Source organism: Panulirus ornatus, chromosome 3, assembly GCF_036320965.1.
Source record: "Panulirus ornatus isolate Po-2019 chromosome 3, ASM3632096v1, whole genome shotgun sequence".
Taxonomy (NCBI): domain Eukaryota; kingdom Metazoa; phylum Arthropoda; class Malacostraca; order Decapoda; family Palinuridae; genus Panulirus; species Panulirus ornatus.
Genome location: NC_092226.1, coordinates 74,302,406 through 74,322,916, shown reverse-complemented (window position 1 = coordinate 74,322,916; position 20,511 = coordinate 74,302,406). Strand labels below are relative to the sequence as shown.

The 20,511-nt window shown below is 44.8% G+C and overlaps 1 protein-coding gene and 1 long non-coding RNA gene across 2 annotated transcripts in view; one reads left to right on the top strand and one right to left on the bottom strand.

Moving 5' to 3' along the window:
• The window catches only part of LOC139759612 (uncharacterized), a 34,168-nt gene extending 18,520 nt beyond the window's left edge, over positions 1-15,648 (bottom strand). The window contains exon 1 of the mRNA XM_071681959.1: positions 15,241-15,648. The gene's annotated coding sequence lies outside the window, so the exon portion shown is untranslated. The remainder of the gene's footprint in view (positions 1-15,240) is intronic.
• Positions 235-2,365, top strand: LOC139759910 (uncharacterized). The gene is made up of 2 exons (XR_011715166.1): positions 235-579; positions 1,279-2,365. It is a non-coding gene; the product is annotated as an uncharacterized lncRNA (long non-coding RNA).
• Positions 15,649-20,511: the final 4,863 nt, after the last annotated feature.

The window sequence follows — 20,511 nt, the reverse complement described above, 5'->3', positions numbered from 1 at the left end:
GTGCTGGAAATCATTTCTCTTGTCAGCAGCTATTTCACATCTCCAGGGATTATATTCTCTCTCTCTCTCTCTCTCTCTCTCTCTCTCTCTCTCTATATATATATATATATATATATATATATATATATATATATATATATATATATATATATATATATATATATATATATATATATATATATATATATAAAACATGTGCGTCCTGTAACCTTACAGGCCTTTTAGTGACAGACTTCTGTTGTGTATCCTTCCATGATCCAGTCAATTTTTCTGAAGAATTTAACATATTTCTGGAAAGCTTTTTCGCATGTAACTCCTCCATTGACAACCATGATCCTCTGATTCCTCTTTCATCAGTTGCTGTTCCAGGAGCATCCATCTGTGTCCTTAGATCATCAGGTGCAGTCAGGGACTTCAGAACCGCCCTCAGGGACAATGACAAAACCATCATCTGCGTCAGTCATATACAGTTCACACAGGAAGACAGAGTACAGCCTCACCTCCTCATCTCAACCCATTGTGTGTGACACTCCTGAAGATGAGGACGACTTGAGATGTCTGAGGGAGTTACGCACTTAAGTAAGCGTCACTTTCCAAGAACTTGTAATTCAGTTGAATTGAAGTGAGTGCGTGTGTGTGGGGGCTGGTTTTGCTTGATGGGCGTGGTGGATGACATTTTAATTTCATGGTCAGCGCCTCGGGGCTGTGGTGTGCTCTGGAGCTCAAACTTGAGCATGAAGCTGAGTCTAAGCCTGTATGGTGCAGGAGGCTGACCTGTTCTCTGGAGATAGATTACAAGTATTTGCGAAGTCTTGTGGATGGTTAAGATATGCCGGGATCATGGTCGAGTGTGTAGTTAGTTGTTGAGAATAAATATGGCTAATAGGATGAAGACTGATGATGTTATCCTTACGTAGCAAACTATCATGTAGGATGACATGATATCTGTTATCAGGGTACGTCCCCGCCTTATCTCAGGATGTTGCTCATCACCAACCAGTTAGTGGATGGGGAGATGGGGGAGCTTAAGGTAGGGAGAGAAGGCCTGGGGAGCTTGAACTCGTGGATGAACCAGATATCTAAGTGTATTATTCACTTTGCGGCGTAATTTGACACATTGTTGCATGTCAGGAGGAACAATGGAAGAAGACACGCGAGTTAAGCTCTTCTTGAAGTAAGGTGGTGACACGTGTGTGTGTGTGTGTGTGTGTGTGTGTGTGTGTACATTGCGACGTACACAATATCCCTGAATAACACCCACTTATGCAATCACCGCAGAGGACGTAGCCAGCCAGGCCGGCCTGTCCAACCCTCACCCCGACGGGCTGAGAGAGCTGATTCGTGAACTTAGTATCCATCACAGCAGTCGCCTCCTGCCTCCGACGACCGCAGGCAAACTCCTGACGTTACGTAGACCCTTCGCTGACGTTACCCGGCCAGTGTGGGAAGGGGAGGGTCGGTCTCTGCAAACACCACGCGTAGGGATCCCCCTCCTGACGCCAATCAAGAGGTCCCTGCTGGCGGCAGTCAGGGAGGCCTCTGCTGTCGCAACCCAGGTCTCCTTCCCTGACATGGGGTAGGGGTCCTCGCTTTTGCATTTAGTGGAGGATGGGGCCCTGTTGACGCCACCCAGGGCCACTACTAATACCATTCACCTCACCCAAGGTGTGCCTTCTGTTGCTGGCATCCGTGGTCCTCCACCTGGGGTCATATATCCTCGTCGGGATACGACCTCCAATACTGGTGATAACGGTTGCGATAAAAGCGGACACTTGGAGCTCTTGCGACACAGCCCAGTCGCACAGCGCACAGCAAAAACCCTCAGTGGCATCCATAAGAACAAGTCGACGCCGTGCACAAGTTCGTAGAGACCATAATGGTATCCCAATTGTGTTTCCTGCACCCTAATGGTCTTCTTATATACCAAACCTTGAGATCACGTTTGTTGATACGTGTAGCCAGACACAGAAAGGTAGGAGCTATCTAGAAAGAGTGACATAGACAAACACGAATTATCTGGGTAAACTGACACAGTCAGACACGATACATCTGCATGAATTGACACAGACAGACACGAATAATACGGATATGGTGGCACAGACACACACGAATTATATGGATAAAGTGGCGTAGACAGACGCGAATTTTTTGGACAGACTGACACAAGCACAAATCATATGGATAAAGTGACACAGACAAACACAAATTATACGGATTACTTGACACAAGGAAACATGCATTCTATAAATAAATCATACAAACAGAGACACAGTCTATGTATGTGTGTTTTAACGAAAGACTGAAGAAAAAGGAAGGAAGAGAGCAATTTATGTTCAACCAACAATAAAGACGTTAGAAATTTCAAGGATATCTTTGACACCTACGATGCAAGTCTCTCTTGCCCCGAGCCCATGACAACCGGAGCTAATGTGCATCCGTGACCGGATCTTTTATCATTTACCTCCTTGTTATTCTAATTCGGACGTAATGACCTTGAGTATACCACAATCACATGAGCTTGTGTGATGCAAGAATCTGTCTCTACACTGACAGGAAGTAGGACAGGAGGACCTGTTCCCCAGTCTGCCTCTGCTCTCGCAGGAGGACCTGTTCCCCAGTCTGCCTCTGCTCTCGAAGGAGGACCTGTTCCCCAGTCATAGTGTTGAAATTAATTTTCAGTCTAGCAAATCGTGAGTCCACTTTGAACCCATTAGTGACACGAGGTATCTCCTCGAGGCTTGGATAAAAGACTTTAACTCTACCATGTTCAAAACCTTGAACGATTGTTGGAATAGCCGTCAAACTACTACTTATCACACCTCTTGTTGAAATCACTGAAATATGGACGGTTTATACAAGAAAAAAAAATTGAAAGTGTCTTTCCGTATGAAGTAAACCTTATAGAAACCTATGAAGTATGAACTTGTGGGATCTTCCTACAAATATGGAATCTGTTAAATCTTATACAGAGAAACATGGGATAGCATGGCGGTAAAGTAAACTCGCATCACAAAAGTCCAAACTATGGTTAAGTTAGTTAAAGCACTTGAGTGAGGTAAACCTACAACACCTCTGAATCTTGCAAGGAAACCCACAACATAGGATCAGGTGAGGGATTCAGTCCTCCTCTCATGTGACACCACAGAACACAGGAAGCCTCTTGACCGCGATGAAAGGATCATATACGAGTATAACTTTCAAGTCCGTATTGGAGGAGATGACATTAAGACAGAAATTCGAAGAGTTCAAAGATAATTCCTATATAGAGTTAATGCTATACTCATATCGTGGGTTGGCACAGGTTAATGGCATAGCCTCGAGGTTACAGACGCAACTGAGTGTTCATAAAGAAGCTATTCCATGGGAACTTTGTTTAGTGAAGACTCTACTGCCTCACCTACTTCCTCATGCATTAGAAATAAACTGTATTCAAATCAAATATATATATATATATATATATATATATATATATATATATATATATATATATATATATATATATATATATATATATATATATTCCCCATATATTTTGAAAGGCGATACAAGGCTTAGGTGTATTGTAGGTAAAGGCATATGACGCTCACAGGGTGAAATCATCGCGCATCTGGTCGTTGAAACTAGTGTTTTTAACAATGTCAGCACCATCAACCCGCCTCAGTGTGCCTCAGGGTATCGTAAGGGAACAATGACCATTACTCCTCCAGAATGCCACCTCATTTTGGAAATTTCGCTTCTGGGTGCTATATTTCTTTCACCTGTGCTTCAGGGGGAATTAGGAGGAGTAGAGTGAGAAGATGGAGGAAGGTTGGAGGGGGGAAAGGAGAGAGGGTGATAGGGAGGGGGGGGCCTTCAGAAGGGGGAGGAGGAGGAGGAGGGTGATAGGGGATGGTAGAGGAGGAGGGGAGGGGGCTTACGGCGAGCGGTGGGGAGGGAGGGTAGGAGGTGTGGGGGAGGGGGATGGCCGGATACGGATAATAGAGGTAATCTCCCCGGGCAGTGTGGGTGTTCGGCCTCAGACGGTGGCCCTGGGGTGGGAAGACTTCCCTCCCTCCCCCACTCACTCTCCCTCCCTCTCTCCCTCACTCACCTCTGGGCCTTCTTCCCAATACTCATTTCATCACACTTTCACACACTTGAGTGTGACTTTCACGCATTGTCCTTGCCCTGTTACGCACACACACACACACACACACACTCTCTCTCTCTCTCTCTCTCTCTCTCTCTCTCTCTCTCTCTCTCTCTCTCTCTCTCTCTCTCTCTCTCTCTCTCTCTCAGCATCACACTCATAACACTCGACAACACAACTGGAAGATACCAAACAACGCCCAGGTTATCACCTAGTGCCCGGGGTGAGGGAGCGTCCACACTGGGGCGAACAACAAAGTAACAACACCTTGAAAAGACGAAGATGTGCCCCGTAGAATAGGGGTAAAGGCACCCCGTAGAATAGGGGTAAAGGCACCCCGTAGAATAGGGGTAAAGGCACCCCGTAGAATAGGGGTTGACTCAGGTGACCCATTAAATAAGAGTAAGAATGTCCCATAGAACTGAGGTGGAAGAACCTCTTGAAATAGGGATGCAGTTGCCCCCTTACGCAGAGGTATAGGTCCCCCGTAGAATAGGGGTGCAAACGTCCCTAAAACGGATAGAGGTGCCCCTTAGAATAGAGGTAGAGGTGCCCTTCCCTCCTTCAGAAGAAGGGTAGAGTTACCCCCTAAAAAAAAGGGGGTAGGTGTAAGGCAACCAACAGGGGTAAAAATGTCCACACAAGAATAGGAGTAGAAATGCCCCTTATAATAAGGGTGAACGTGTCCATTAAAACAAGGAAAACTGTTCTCTCTGGCAGAGGGGTAAAGGTGCCTAGAACAGGAGAAATACGCCCCCCTAGAACAGGGTAAAATGTGTCACTCTGTAGAACAAGGGTAGAAGTACCTGATGGGAGGAGGAGAGAGATGTGGTCTGGAACAGAGGAAAGATATGCCTCCTCGAACAGAGAAGCCTCACGTGCCCGTCTCCTCGTACCATCACATCGACCCACTCGGTCGGCGAGGAGGGAAAGGAGGCCATAGGCTGGAGTTGGGAGGACCTGGCCACAAAGACGTCATCAATCTCAGTTTCTCTCCTCCCACTGACACCCCCAGCCAGCCTTCCTCCCTCTGACACCACCAGCCAGCCAGCCTCTCTCCCTCTGACACCGCCAGCCAGCCATCCTCTCTCTGACACCACCAGCCAGCCATCCTCTCTCTGACACCACCAGCCAGCCAGCCTCCCTCCCTCTGACACCACCAGCCAGCCAGCCTCCCTCTCTCTCACACCGCCAGCCAGCCAGCCTCCCTCCCTCTCACACCGCCAGCCAGCCAGCCTTTCTCTGACACCGTTAGCCAGCCTCCCTCCCTTTATACCCTCACCAAGTTATGTACGTCTTGCTCTACCCTCACATCCTCCTCTCTTGGTCTATCTCGCTCGCCCTAACTTCCGTCTTGCCCAAATGAACCTTCACGTTTACCCAGCTTTATCCACCCCTGCCCCTTGCCCTCACCGATGCCCAGCCTTATCCACCCCTGCCCCTTGCCCTCACCGATGCCCAGCCTTATCCACCCCTGCCCCTTGCCCTCACAGATGCGTAGCCTGGTGTCATCCCTTTGTCTCCAACGCTAGACTCAGTCTTGGACGATTTCCAATACTGCTGGGTCTCTGAAGCAGTCAGCTCATTCATCTTCTTATATTCTTAACATGAGGGCTATAAAGTCAGACTCTCGTGACCTCAGGTTGGGGGAGATAAACAGAGAAATGCTCCTCGCTACAGTGCCTTAGTTAAACGCGGTGTACTTCACTTTTTCACGTCTATTTTTTTGAGTTATCACTCATGATCTTTGGGTTGGTTGAGGCTAGCATTGTAGGTAAGTGATGGGTAAGTAACGACAGTTTCAGTGTGGAATTCCGTTTGTAGGGAGGGTCCACAAGGAGGCTCTGGGTGTCCCTATTGACGTGGGTCGACCAAGACTTGACACTCCCATTGTACGGGGCGAGCGACCATCCCCTCCCTCACCATGGCCACTCCTCCGTCGATGACCTTGACGTGTCGAAGAGAAACCGAGTTTATGACCTCTGTGCCTTGTCCCGTGAGCAGCGACACCTCAGAGTTCTACCTGCACTACATCATAACCAAATCCAACCAAACCAAACCAAACCAAAACCTGACCAACTATATCTAGCCCATACCTAATGTAATCTGTGGGGGAGGAGGGGAGGGTTTTCCCCAGGCCTTCTTCGACGTCTGCGGGTGAGGTCGTAGGAAAGACTGGCAACCCGAGGTGTCAGGGACGTACCTGCCGATGATAATGCATGACGGAGGTGCCTGACTGAACACGATCAGTCATCTACAAAAGCAATGGATATTCCAGGTGGCTCGCGAGATCGTGTCATATATCTAACCTCTTTTTTGTTTTTGTTTCAGGGACCGATAGTCATCCGATATCCTGCTCCGTATTGCGGGTGAATGTCCTCCTCTGCCTCTCAGTGCTGGAGTGGTACTGAGCGTCGTAGATGCGAGTTTGTGAGATACGAAAATATGGGGTGATGGCACTGCCATCTACGGACTGATAGTAGAACTACAACACACCAACTGGAGAATTCAGACAGAAACTGATACACTTAAGACATCATATAAACACATACCAGATACCATCGCTGCCACAATACATGTATTTCAGTGAAAAACTGGACCACATGTAAGGTAAATATTAATTCCTTTTTTTGGCGTATATACAGGGACGCGACGCTGGCAGTCAATGCACTAAGGAAACAATGACACAATGGCCCATTCGACACCTTACTGGTGGGGTGGAAATGGTTACTCCCACCTGCTAAAATGCCTTGTAAGCCTTCTAACCAGTAGTACACTAAACCATACCTCACCACAAGGTTATATGAATGTCATATGCAAATCAGGGATGGATGAAAAGTCCAGCAAGAAATGGCGGAACGTCAATGTAATCTGTGTGTGGCAGACGATGTAGCGGTTGTGACTGTGGCGCTGACCTAAATTCTATCACAGACGTTCCCATCTGTCGAGAGAGAGAGAGAGAGAGAGAGAGAGAGAGAGAGAGAGAGAGAGAGAGAGAGAGAGAGAGACCTGGTGCATTAGTCTAATGATAAACACAAGGTCAGTGACCTCTGGTCTTAGTTCCGTGCAAAGTACCACAACTCCCACTCCTCCACCACAACTCCCACTCCTCCACCACAACTCCCACTCCTCCACCACAACTCCCACTCCACCACCACAACTCCCACTCCACCACCAAGACTCCCTTTCCTCCACCACAAATCCCACTCCTACACCACGACTCCCACTCCTCCACCACAACTCCCACTCCTCCACCACAACTCCCACTCCTCCACCACAACTCCCACTCCTCCACCACAACTCCCACTCCTCCACCACAACTCCCACTCCTCCACCACAACTCCCACTCCTCCACCACAACTCCCACTCCTCCACCACAACTCCCACTCCACCACCACAACTCCCACTCCACCACCAAGACTCCCTTTCCTCCACCACAAATCCCACTCCTCCACCACGACTCCCACTCCTCCACCACAACTCCCACTCCTCCACCACAACTCCCACTCCTCCACCACAACTCCCACTCCTCCACCACAACTCCCACTCCACCACCACAACTCCCACTCCACCACCAAGACTCCCTTTCCTCCACCACAAATCCCACTCCTCCACCACGACTCCCACTCCTCCACCACAACTCCCACTCCTCTCTGATGATGATATCATCTTGTGTACATCCTTGGTGGTTGCCAACAAATCTGGCTTACCTCACAGACGTCTGTGTCAACGCCTCCTTAACAACCCCAGACACAGACAACACCTCTGTGGATCAATCTAACTCTACCCCAGACCACAGATCACCTGTGTAGAAGACACTGCAGTCATCCTCAGACACGTCATATTTACGTTAGATCAAATCTTAAATTATCCGTCAGAGAAACGAGGTCACTCAAGAGTTGTTCTTACCCTTGTTATTTATTTCCTTTTTGCAAAATGTCACGAAGCAACATGATCACAGCCTTCAGTTCACTCTCCTGTTCGGCTCAGTAAGAAAGAAAACGGGACCGTTACTCTCTTTTTTTTTATCTACTGGTCGTGTGTGTGTGTGTGTGTGTGTGTGTGTGTGTGTGTGTGTGTCCCCCGAGGTTATATTATTGTGTGTGGTGTTGCGTAACGGGTTAGATCATTGGCCGGTGTTGTGACCCAACTCTTGGTGGATCCACACACACACGCCACCTGCTGCAGGTTCCTCGCTATTTGCGTCCCGTGTGCGTGTGTGTGTGTGTGTGTGTGTGTGTGTGTGTGTGTGTGTGTGAGTGTGTGTGTGTGTGTGTGTGTGTGTGTGTGTGTGGGTCAGTGAGGCGGGATATGGTCCCCGCCCAACATCATGGGAACGTCGTGAGACACATGTTAATAAGAAGGTTTGAGAAGATGTTCAGTGATGCAAAAAGGGCTTATGATACGACAGCAGGAGGAGGAGGAGGGGTGAGGGAAGAAAAGGATATACAGTGTTGCCGTCCACCCTACCTCACGTAAGGCCGGAGATCGCATCAAAAGACAGAGGATTCCCGTCCTGATGGACCAACGCGGGAGCCAAGGGGCGCTTACCACAGATGGACAACTGTAACACTTTTTTACAGCTGATGAAATTTTAGCCTCACCTGGTTTGTTTGTTTGTCTGTTTTATCTGGTGTTGTTTACTGTCAACACCAGAGCAGATGTTGGCTCGGATGTAGACAGTAAACAGACATAATCATTTCCTTTTTCTTCCAGTATTTCTTTGCAATCTCCCTCATCTACACGTGTAAACACGCACTCAAACGTGTATCTCTCAAGACAGAAATCAAAAAAGGACTGAGTATTTGGAGGATTAGGTGGGTGTGTATGTGTGTACATAGGTTGATCTTGTATGGGGATTGGTCATGGACACAAGCACGGACGAGGGAGACGCAAGCACGGACGATGGAGACGCAACCACAGACGAGGGAGACGCAAGCACGGACGAGGGAGACGCAACCACAGACGAGGGAGATTCAAGTACGGACGAGGGAGACGCAACCACGGACGAGGGAGACACAAGCATGGACGAGGGAGACGCAACCACAGACGAGGGAGACGCAAGCACGGACGAGGGAGACGCAACCACGGACGAGGGAGACGCAACCACGGACGAGGGCACGGCACAGCCATGGGGACTAGCACGAACAAGGACACGACACAGCTACGTCACGGGGCCCCTCAGGCCAAATTGCTGGTTTCACCACCATCTTAAATATTGACATCACACTTGTATTGAGGGAAATTATAAGATGTTTATCATGTCTTTTATACAATAAAAGATGTATTGGTGTATGTATATATATTCGGGAGATATATTATGGTATGTATATATATATTCGGAAGATATATTGTGGTATGTGTATATATTCGGGAGATGTATTGCTGTATGTATATATATTCGGGAGATGTATTGTTGTATGTATTGCTGTATGTATATATATTCGGGAGATGTATTGTTGTATGTATTGCTGTATGTATATATATTCGGGAGATATTTTGTGGCATGTGTATATATTCGGGAGATATATTGTTGTATGTATATATATTCAGGAGATATATTGCGGTATGTATATATATTCGGGAGATATACTGTGGTATGTATATATATTCGGGAGAGATATTGTTGTATGTATGTATATTCGGGAGATATATCGTGGTATATGTATACATTCGATAGATATATTGTTGTATGTATATATATTCGGGAGATATATTGTGGTATGTATAGGTATTCGGGAGATATATTGTGGTATGTATAGATATTCGGGAGATATATTGTGGTACATATATATACGTACGTTCGTCTTGTTACCACAAGGCCATACCATCAAGAGCAAGGTGGAAATATGTCAAGCAGAGGTACAATTGTCCGAACTAGTTGCCAAGTGGCGGAGGCACAATCCACTGGTTCCTCTTGCACCAGGAGCCATACCATGACAAGACGAGACCTGGCAGAACCTTCCTAGTGCAGGTAGGTGCGAGCATCAGGTTATCACAGCCCTGTGTCGGGCCTCAGAGGGCCAGAACAGCCCTGTGTCGGGCCTCAGAGGGCCAGGATAGCCCTGCGTCGGGCCTCAGAGGGCCAGGACAGCCCTGTGTCGGGCCTCAGAGGGCCAGGACAGCCCTGTGTCGGGCCTCAGAGGGCCAGGACAGCCCTGTGTCGGGCCTCAGAGGGCCAGGACAGCCCTGTGTCGGGCCTCAGGGCTAAGACAACCCTGAGACTTGCTGGGCGTGACTGAGCCTAGGACGTTCTTGTATCATTTCCTCACCCGCTACCACGTGAGGCTCACACTACCCTGTTGTCAACGCCTGGGATGTGGTAACTTGCATGTGATTCCCGCGTGGGTTTAGTTGCGTCACAATGATGTGCAGAACAGGAGAGAGAGAGAGAGAGAGAGAGAGAGAGAGAGAGAGAGAGAGAGAGAGAGAGAGAGAGAGAGAGAGAGAGAGAGAGAGAGAGAGAGAGAGAGAGAACACATAAGATGTCGAGGATTGATAAAGTTGTTGAACAACGTACCCCTTTAAAACTCCATAACTCAACTGCAAAATCCCTTGCCTTTCTATAGAACCACAGTAGAGAGGATGAACCTGCTATCTAGGTGCATATCAACAGACTCACTCATAATGATATCAAAGCTTCACTTCCTTAATGATATAATGTTAGTAACATACATAATATGCAGTAGGATAACATCAGGTAAATGAGACGAAGACAGGAATTAATCTCAAAGTCCAACATTACAGCTTAGAGAATTTTCTTTTGTGAGTGACCTAACCCCATTAAATTTTCAGTTTATTATTATTATTATTATTATCATTATTATTATCATTATCATTATTATTATTATTGTTATTATTATCATTAATATTATTATCATTATTATTATTATTATTATTATTATTATTATTATTGTTATTATTATCATTAATATTATTATCATTGTTATTATTATTATTATTATTATTATTATTATTGTTGTTATTATTATTATTATTATTATTATTATTATTATTATTATTATTATTATTATTATCATCATCAATATAGCCACCTTCAGCGATGCTGTATAATCCTATCCAGACAGACAGCACGGGACACAAAGCCATTGTTCATCTCCTCGCACCAAAGTAGTCCACCAAACCTGCTCCTGCGTGGAGCGCAGCAGCTCCACAGAAGGTGGTGGTGTCGAGGTTGTATAATGACGATACATTAACATGTATGGACGGAACATGGCGATTTCAAAGCGAGAACAGGTTTGATATATCTCTGCTGATCTCAGTATCTCGGACCCTTCAGAACCCAAAGAACGTTTCAAACGTTGAGTAAAGATGTACAAACGTTGCTCTCGCCCAGCAGTTGTCTTGGTTCTTCTGTTCATAATAAAGATAACGTTTCCTAAGCGGAACCTCACACGATGACTGCACATATATTCCCGCGCTTGTCATGCTCAGATAACAAAGATAAACACACACACACACACACACACACACACACACACACACACACACACACACACACACACACACGTGGTCTGTTTCCTGAGAGCTGCTTGAGTCTCATGAAAAGGGGATTTTAGAGCAGGAGGGTAAGATCAGGGTGTTACCGGACTCCACCTGTAAGTGGCTGCACTGCGAAAGCCCTGCCTTCGTCAGTAGGTGTAGCTGCCTCGCCAGTAGCCTTCTCGTTACAAAGGATTTCAACCACATCGCACCGGGGGTCTTCAAGGACGCCCTACCACCTCTCTTATTTTTTCCTTAGTCCGTTGACGATGATGCAGCATAGGTCAAGCTGACCTCCACCTCCTGGTGCTGACCTCGATATACCGTCATACATACACACGCAAAAACTTACAGTGTAAACAGAAAGTCAAAGTTTAAAATGTGTTGTATGACCATTGAAGGCTAAGAGATGGTTGGGGTCCACACGAGCGTAGAACTCCATTCCATTTATAGTAAACACTTATAGAAAATGACTGACACGACTCGACTGGGGTATCGGATCAGCTTGACCCGTTTGAGTCTCATGGTTTCGGATGAAGTCTCCCCACACTTGCTGAAGGAATGTACAGAGACACTTGATATATTGCTACACAGGACATTAGACGAAGACTTAATTCCAAAGGCGCGCTGAAGAGGGTAAATGTAGTGCCCCTGTTTAAGAAAGATGATGGGGAAATCATGCAAATCTACAGACTAGTTTCCCTAACAAGCGTGTCCCGGACAACACCAGGAGAGATATCAAAATGCAAATGGATGACAACCGCTTGGAAAGGAGACACCACCTCATTGGAAAACAACGCGAACTCAAGGCGAGTAGATCATGCATGACAAATTTCCTGAACCTTCTGTTGCCAGGACGATCTCCATCTTAAGCCAGCAGCTGGAGGGACCGACTCTGTGTTCCTGGACTGCTGGAAAGCTTCTGGGACTTTACCACGTCGGAGGCTGAATAAAAAGTTATATCTACGTACATGAATAATGGGTAGACTCCATCACTGGCTGAGGGGGCTGTTTACCTAAAGGGAGGGGGAGTTTCGCGAGCAGTTTAGAGAACACTTCTCGATACTGGCTGGAGGTGACAGGTGTGTGCCGCAAGGCCTGGCGCTGGGCCCGCTGCTGATCTTGGCATACGTAAATAACTTGCCTGATTGGCAGGATTCACTCCTTAACTTGTTTACGGACAACGCCAAGGCCATGAGGCGAAGCAATTTGAATAACGATGAAGGCGAATTCCAAAGTCAGTATGACAAATGGGTGATGACATCTAATCCAAGAAATGTAATGTACTTAGGATGATAGATAGTGAAAAAGAAAACGTCATCTGCCTGATCATTACCCACCGGGGAAAAAAAAGCGACAGGAATCTCTATGTGAAACAGACCCAGAGATCGACATCATTCCCTGTATGCACAAGCTGTATGAACACGACAAGACTAATACTGTAATTACAATGCAGAGTAATGACTATGTTTTATTCATCTGTCGCCAGAGATGAACATCAAGTGAACTGCAGGAGGGACAAAGTAAGCTAACAGATATTGGAATCTGATCTTCGTCCATGGGGTAAGGACATATTTGGGAAAGTATTTACGTCATATACTTGATCAACAGAGGCTTCGTTTCCTTAAGAAGTATAGAGAGCTAATTCAGACCTTCCAGACAAGGTCAGCTACGCTGGGTCGGTCTTGAATTAAGAGATCTGAGTTACGAAGAGAGGTTGAGGGTCAAGTTGTTACTACCCACTATAGAGGAGAGGAGGGACAGACCATCATAGAGGAGAGGAGGAAGAGACCATCATAGAGGAGAGGAGGGAAGAGACCATCATGGAGGAGAGGAGGGAAGAGACGTTTCTACGTCATTTGGACGAAGTCGACAATGAACCGTTCCAAGTCAGAGTAACTGGAGGCCATGACGGAGAGTTAGGTGAGATGCATGATAGAGAGGATGTCAGGAAGTTGTGGTGTCAGGCTGTGTGTGGACGGCGACAACATGCTAAGCAATGATACTGTGAAGACCAGCACTACATGTAGGTCTAAATGGCTACTTGATGGTAAAGGAGGATCAAGAGATGAGATCTCCCTCCTCGTACTGTATGAACGCACACACACACACACACACACACACACACACACACACACACACACACACACACACACACACACACACACACACACACACACACACACACACACACACACACACACACACACACACACACATGTAGATTTCATACTATACTTACTGCCCCATATATCTATGCGTGTGTGTGTGTGTGTGTGTGTGTGTGTGTGTGTGTGTGTAGCTGTTACCGGGCTCCGCCTGCAGCTACACCGAGATTGAAGTCAGCTGTTGCAAGGCTGTGTCATCGTCAGTGAACTAAAGCGGGAGTATAGTCTCGTTTTCTATACACATCTCACTCCAGATATGTCCAACATTTCCCTGCTCCTGATTGGAACGCAACCTCGAAGCGATAGGAGCTATAGGCTATAGGTCCTGGGATCATATAGTATAATCAAATATACCTTAAAAGTAAAGTCACACGTGATCTACTTGAGAAATAGTACTTTACATGCGATCAAGAACACAGGCAAAAACCTACAGCATTCTACAACAGGTTGCATAATACAGTACCATGTAGCATTAGAAGATATATTCAAATTCACAACAAGGAAGAGCAAGTCACTGTATTCGCCTGGATCAGTGCAGTTCGAAGCTGATTATGTATCCGGAAACGATAACATTATTGCTAGTCGAAACTGATGTGAAATATCCGGTCAGAGTCATTCAAACTTGATCTAATATCCGGAAACCGCTCAATTTCAATCCGATAGCGTTGTCATGCAACGCTTAGATTATTGTCATTCGAAAGAGATCCAATATAAGGGAAAGACGGTAAAGATGGTAAAGTTTACACAACACAGATGGACTCGTGGTTGATGACAATAATATGTGTACAATAATCCTACATCCTTCACAGTACAGGATGTGTTATGTGATATCCTGCATGTAACTCACACCTCCATCCTTCACAACATCCTTAATCGCTCGCAACAATGCGATGCTCCAACCGTTCACACGAACACACCTTCCTACATCAAGGCCAGCCATCACCAAGGTAAGAGCAATTCTCCTACACTCAGTAACGAGAAAACATAAAGTGGGTTTTTCCTTCTTTTAAATCAATGAAGTAACTCAAGGAATGACTGATATGAATGATAGACATATAGATATCATTATCGCGTGTTATCTCACACATCGCAAACGAAGGGTGATTATAAGGTTTCACAATACCTTGCTCCTTATCTCCAGTCTAAACTGATTTATTCTGTTCCCTCTACACCAGGGCGTGTGCAACCGCTGTCCAGTTCAACCTTGCATAAAACAAGGTGGTTAAGCAATTTACCTGGAGTTATGTTCGTGTATAACACAGAGTAACTACACTGCATTGTGATTATAGCATAAGTCTTCTCGCACACGCAGCGTGGGTCGACAAGAAAGAGATATTTCGAGTATTATCTTCATGAATGACAAGTATTGTAACAGTCATCTACCTCTCACTCTCTTGCCCCCCCCCCCCCCCTAATCATCATCAGGGTAGCACTACTCACCTGAGCTGTATATGCTGTGCTGCGATCACACGTGCAACACATCCACCCAACACACACACAGGCAACACAAGCCTTCCTCCTCCTCCTCCTCCTCCTCCTCCTCCCACTAGCAAACGTTTGTAAGGGAGTTCTATCCAACACTGGGACACACGAAGCTCTTTAGACTCAGCAAAGCAGCACACTCCCGAGAGCTAGCTAGACCCCTGTCCATCACCGAGACACTTCGAGTACCACCGCTACAGGAGTCGAGGACGACCCGGGCTGGGAGCACTGATTCCCTAAGGTTCGAGTATTGACTTGAGGGCGGGTGGGTCTCCCTGGTGCTGGTGGGTCTGGTGGCGCGCGGGCCAGCTCGTAGGGACGTTGGTAGGAAGGGAGTCAGTCCCACACTGCGCCGCCCTCTGCGTTCACCCTGGCCGACCGTCGCCCCTCCCTCCCTCCCTCCCTCACTCACTCACTCCCTCTCCTCCCGTACTCACTCCTCACTTCAGCCTCCCCAACTAGTTATCTTTTTTTCCTCTACCTTCAGTCGACTCCTCCCTCCTCTTAACGTCTCATATTACCTTTGTTTCAACGAGCGTTTACCATAATATATATATATATATATATATATATATATATATATATATATATATATATATATATATATATATATATATATATATATATATATATATATATATATATATATATATATATATATATATATATATATATATATATATATATATATATATATATATATATATATATATTGGAGAGGATCACAATGTTGTGTGTGATCAAGATATTCCTATGAGTCCACGGGGATAATGAAACACGATAAGTTCCCAAGTGCACTTTCGTGTAATAATCACATCAGGGGAGACACAAGAGAGAAATATAACAGTCAGTTGATATGCAACGAAGAGACGTAGCTAGGACGCCATTTGGTAAACATGTGATTGTCCAAGACAATCCGTCTTGGACAATAATATTGGGTGTATAGTGCTATAATGTTGGGTGTATAGTGCTATAATGTTGGGTGTAGAGTGCGATAATGTTGGGTGTAGAGTGCCGTAATGTGTAGGGCCACCGGCAAGCTGGGTGCCAGGGGTAGTGGCAGTGATGTGGAACCGAGGGTAATAGTGACAGAAGACTTAACGATTAACCACTTCCCTTCCCATGGCCGTCACTAGGCAACCACTTCTGGTATTCAGTAATAAGTAAATAAGTAGTGAAGCAACGGGTCCAACCAGTAGGTAAATAAGTGATGGTTAGGCACGTAATGATGTCATTGTTTCCGAATACCGTAATAAAGTCGAAAATCTCAGAATCACCTGCATTTTAACGACCATAGATCAGCCAGACGGGGGTTGAAATTGTTTACATCTAAACGCAACAATTGACGTATATATATATATATATCTATATATATATATATATATATATATATATATATATATATATATATATATATATATATATATGTATAGTACACTATCTTAAGGTTCCTCCCGCCCCAAAGGAGTCTACCTCACCCTCCCTCCTGCGTGGAGCGCACCAGTGAAGCTGCGTAGGTCAAAAGTGTGACTTTGGACGGACACAGTCCTTCAGAAAACGGATTGAAACCCTGAAATAGTCGGTGCTATTCAGGCTCGGTATATCCAGGTTAAGGAACAGACAATATCAAAATGGAAACAAACACGAGATATAGATTACTTCAAGACGACTAATCTAATGACAATGTCGATATATATATATATATATATATATATATATATATATATATATATATATATATATATATATATATATATATATATATATATATATATACATATATATATATATTGGCTGGAATGATACTTTAATGATATATCCATGTCTGATTGTATATCTATAACCCTTCATAATCCTTTGGTGGAATGGCAATAAGATGTTTAACATCAGAAGTCAACCTACCCTCAAGTGTCCGGCGGCTGGTGGCCACAGTTGACCAGAATGTGTCTATCATTCATCCTTTCCTATATACTTTCCACGGCAGTATATATTTTACAGGACATACAGTACTACATGGCGCTTCACCATAGCAATATTCCTGTTCTCTGAGGAGGTGATCTCTGCACTGGTGTCCTTCTTCTCTATATAGATTAGGAGTTTAGGATACTATTTCTGTCCTTCAGGAGATATCTAACGCTCTGTAGTTTCCCCTGTCTCTCCTATATTTGCTTGTCTTCACTGGATATTCACGGATAAGGGCAATGTAGAAGGGAGGAAAAAAGTAGCATAGATACCCCTAAACTACTTGGTGTTGAGGACAATTTTCTCTCACAATATCACCTGAGAAAATACATTTTGAAGAGAAACATCTAAGGGTATCTAATACTTTCTTAATACAAATCGTTTATAAGTTACCACCTACATAACAACACAACTACAGGCAATCAGGTAGCGGTGGAACATATTTCCTTTATTTTCTATATGTCTCTTTTATCTCAAATGAAATGATCCTCAATAAGGTACTAGCATCGCAGATTCTGATACAATCAAATATTGCTCTACAGACTTTGTAGGATCATTACCCCAAGTGAACCCCAAGAGGGAAGGATCGACCTTAATGAAACATATAATAACAAAACAGGGGCGACAATCACAGCAGATAGATCCCTAAGGTCTATAAATCAATTCCATTTATCTCAGAAATGGAAGAACATAACTACCTTTTGTTACTTAGACTTACAAATAGTTAGATCTAGCTATTTTGCCACACAGGGAGAAGCTTAGAAAACCAGTGTGTGTGTGTGTGTGTGTGATGGTATGTGAAAACTCACAAGTGAACAAAGGTTGAGTTAGAAGCCACTCAGCCATACGTCATTATTAATGAGGTTGATATAAGCTTGACAGTGTAATGATACTAGGCACATTTTACACACACAGACACAGACACACACACACACACACACACACACACACACACACACACACACACCCACCTAAGTGTTCTGTATAGTGTAGCTACACTACTACTCTATTGGCTGCTCAGATGGACAGATATTTCTCAAACTAATGCCACGTCTTCTGTGATATGTGACATGACACAGTCTAACATCTTAACAATCTAGGGCAGCGGTGGCTACGTGGTTTGAGACAAGGAGCCTACATCACCTGCTGCTTACAGGACTGCTGAAGGAATAGGCTGCTGGACCATCGTCAATTCCTTCTATTAAAAGGGAGCAGACGGCCGGGAACGGCCAGCTCCGCCTTGACCTGCCGTGGCGGATATATATATATATATATATATATATATATATATATATATATATATATATATATATATATATATATATATATATATATATATATATAAAGAACTCTAGAAGACGTTGACCTCAAGACACCGTGAGTAAGGCTTAGCATGTAAGACCCACTTGGCCAGTGTTGTCAGTAGAGCCTCCGCCAGACGTCCAACCTTATCTGTGGTCTTGCCTGACACGTCAGAGCTGCTGAGGAAATAGAAAAGAAAGTTTATACATCTCTCACTTCACTCCCGTCTCTCCCCCACCCACCACCCAGCTCTCCGGCTCACTGTGTATTATTGACTGGAGATGAGGAAAGAAAATAGAGGGAGGAGGGGGTAAAGTAGCGAGATGGAGGGAGGGAGGGTGGGGTTTATTATTTATAATTCATTCACATTTAGTTTCAAAGACGAATGGTTTATATGATGGTTTCATTTATAATGGACGTCCAGTCAGAGGTGTGTGTGTGTGTGTGTGTGTGTGTGTTTGTGTGTGTGTGTGTGTGTGTGTGTGTGTGTGTGTGTGTGTGTGTGTGTGTGCCTGGCTCATAACAACCCCACGCACGTGTGGCATGACGCATCTGATGAATGAGTTACCTGGACCACAATACATAATGACCCAGACGTGAGATATCATCACATACTTTGGCCAAGTGGTCTTACCTCTCCCCTAGGACGAAGTGAGGGGAAGAGGCGTCTTTTATAATAGAGTCTGGAATACAGTAAAACACCAGCTTTACCAACACACACACACACACACACACACACACACACACACACACACACAAGACGCCTTAACTTAGGTCCCCAACTTAAGTTTTCTCAAGTTTTTACCTCCGGACCCACAGCTCTCCTACCTACCTTTGCAATCTAATTTCCTGAAAAGAAATCTTAAGACGACGTGTTATTTTCTGCATTTGTTTACAGATGTGTGGCTTCTGCTCGACTGAGTATCATCAAGGGTCTATTTTCTGGTCCGTCATTGAAGGTTTTTCGTCATTAAGTGTTTCTCCCACCTCGGCAACATAGTGTTTTACGGTGTTGATGTCATTTCAAGAGGAAGGAAGCTGCAGGCGTCTCACTTACTTTAATTACTTTCGTCTGTCCCACACAAGACAAACAACACCACTGCAGCATTGTGTGGGGCTAATTGTGATTAACTGTTGTTTGTGTGAGAGAGAGAGAGAGAGAGAGAGAGAGAGAGAGAGAGAGAGAGAGAGAGAGAGAGAGAGAGAGATTTACACTCGTTTGCCCCATATATATATATATATATATATATATATATATATGGACGTGATGTCACATGAAAATCTCCCTCCTTTTTGCTTAAATTTGAATACCTGTTTTCTCTCGTACTGGCGTTTCGTAATATCTCCAGAATAATTCCCCCTCGTATAATGCTTCTTACTACACCATTTCAAGCTCTCGTGACGCCTAGGACTATTATTTACTGGTTTAACAATAGAAAAGAGATTTACCCCGATAGGCAAACGCTAGAGGATCGAGAACCATTTGAACCATTTAGCGTCTCCATTAAACTAATTATTCTCAGGTTAGGATGACTGTGTGTCGACACACGCACACGCCCGCCATTCAGACAGCCTTTTAGATACGAACTTTAAACCTTATTTAAACGTGAAAGTCTAGTCACGCGAGCGAGAGCTTAAACTCCATTCATTTAGGCTCTGTCACTCATTAACAAACCATCAAAACTACATCATTTCGAAGCTCCGCTCTGATATCTGTCGTTTAAACGCAAGTCTTGAAACTACGTCATCTAAAGAAAAACTTACGCAATCCGTTATCAAAACGCGAACTATCATGTTCCCGTCAATTTCGAGCTTAGTCAAACAAACGCGAACTTTTAAATTCCGTCAATTCAAGACAACGCCCTCAACCGAAGAATTTAAATGAGAAATTTGAAAGTCAGTCAATTTAACGGTTTCCCTTAAACGCCATCCACTACGCGTTAATATTTAGACTAGACAAAACCT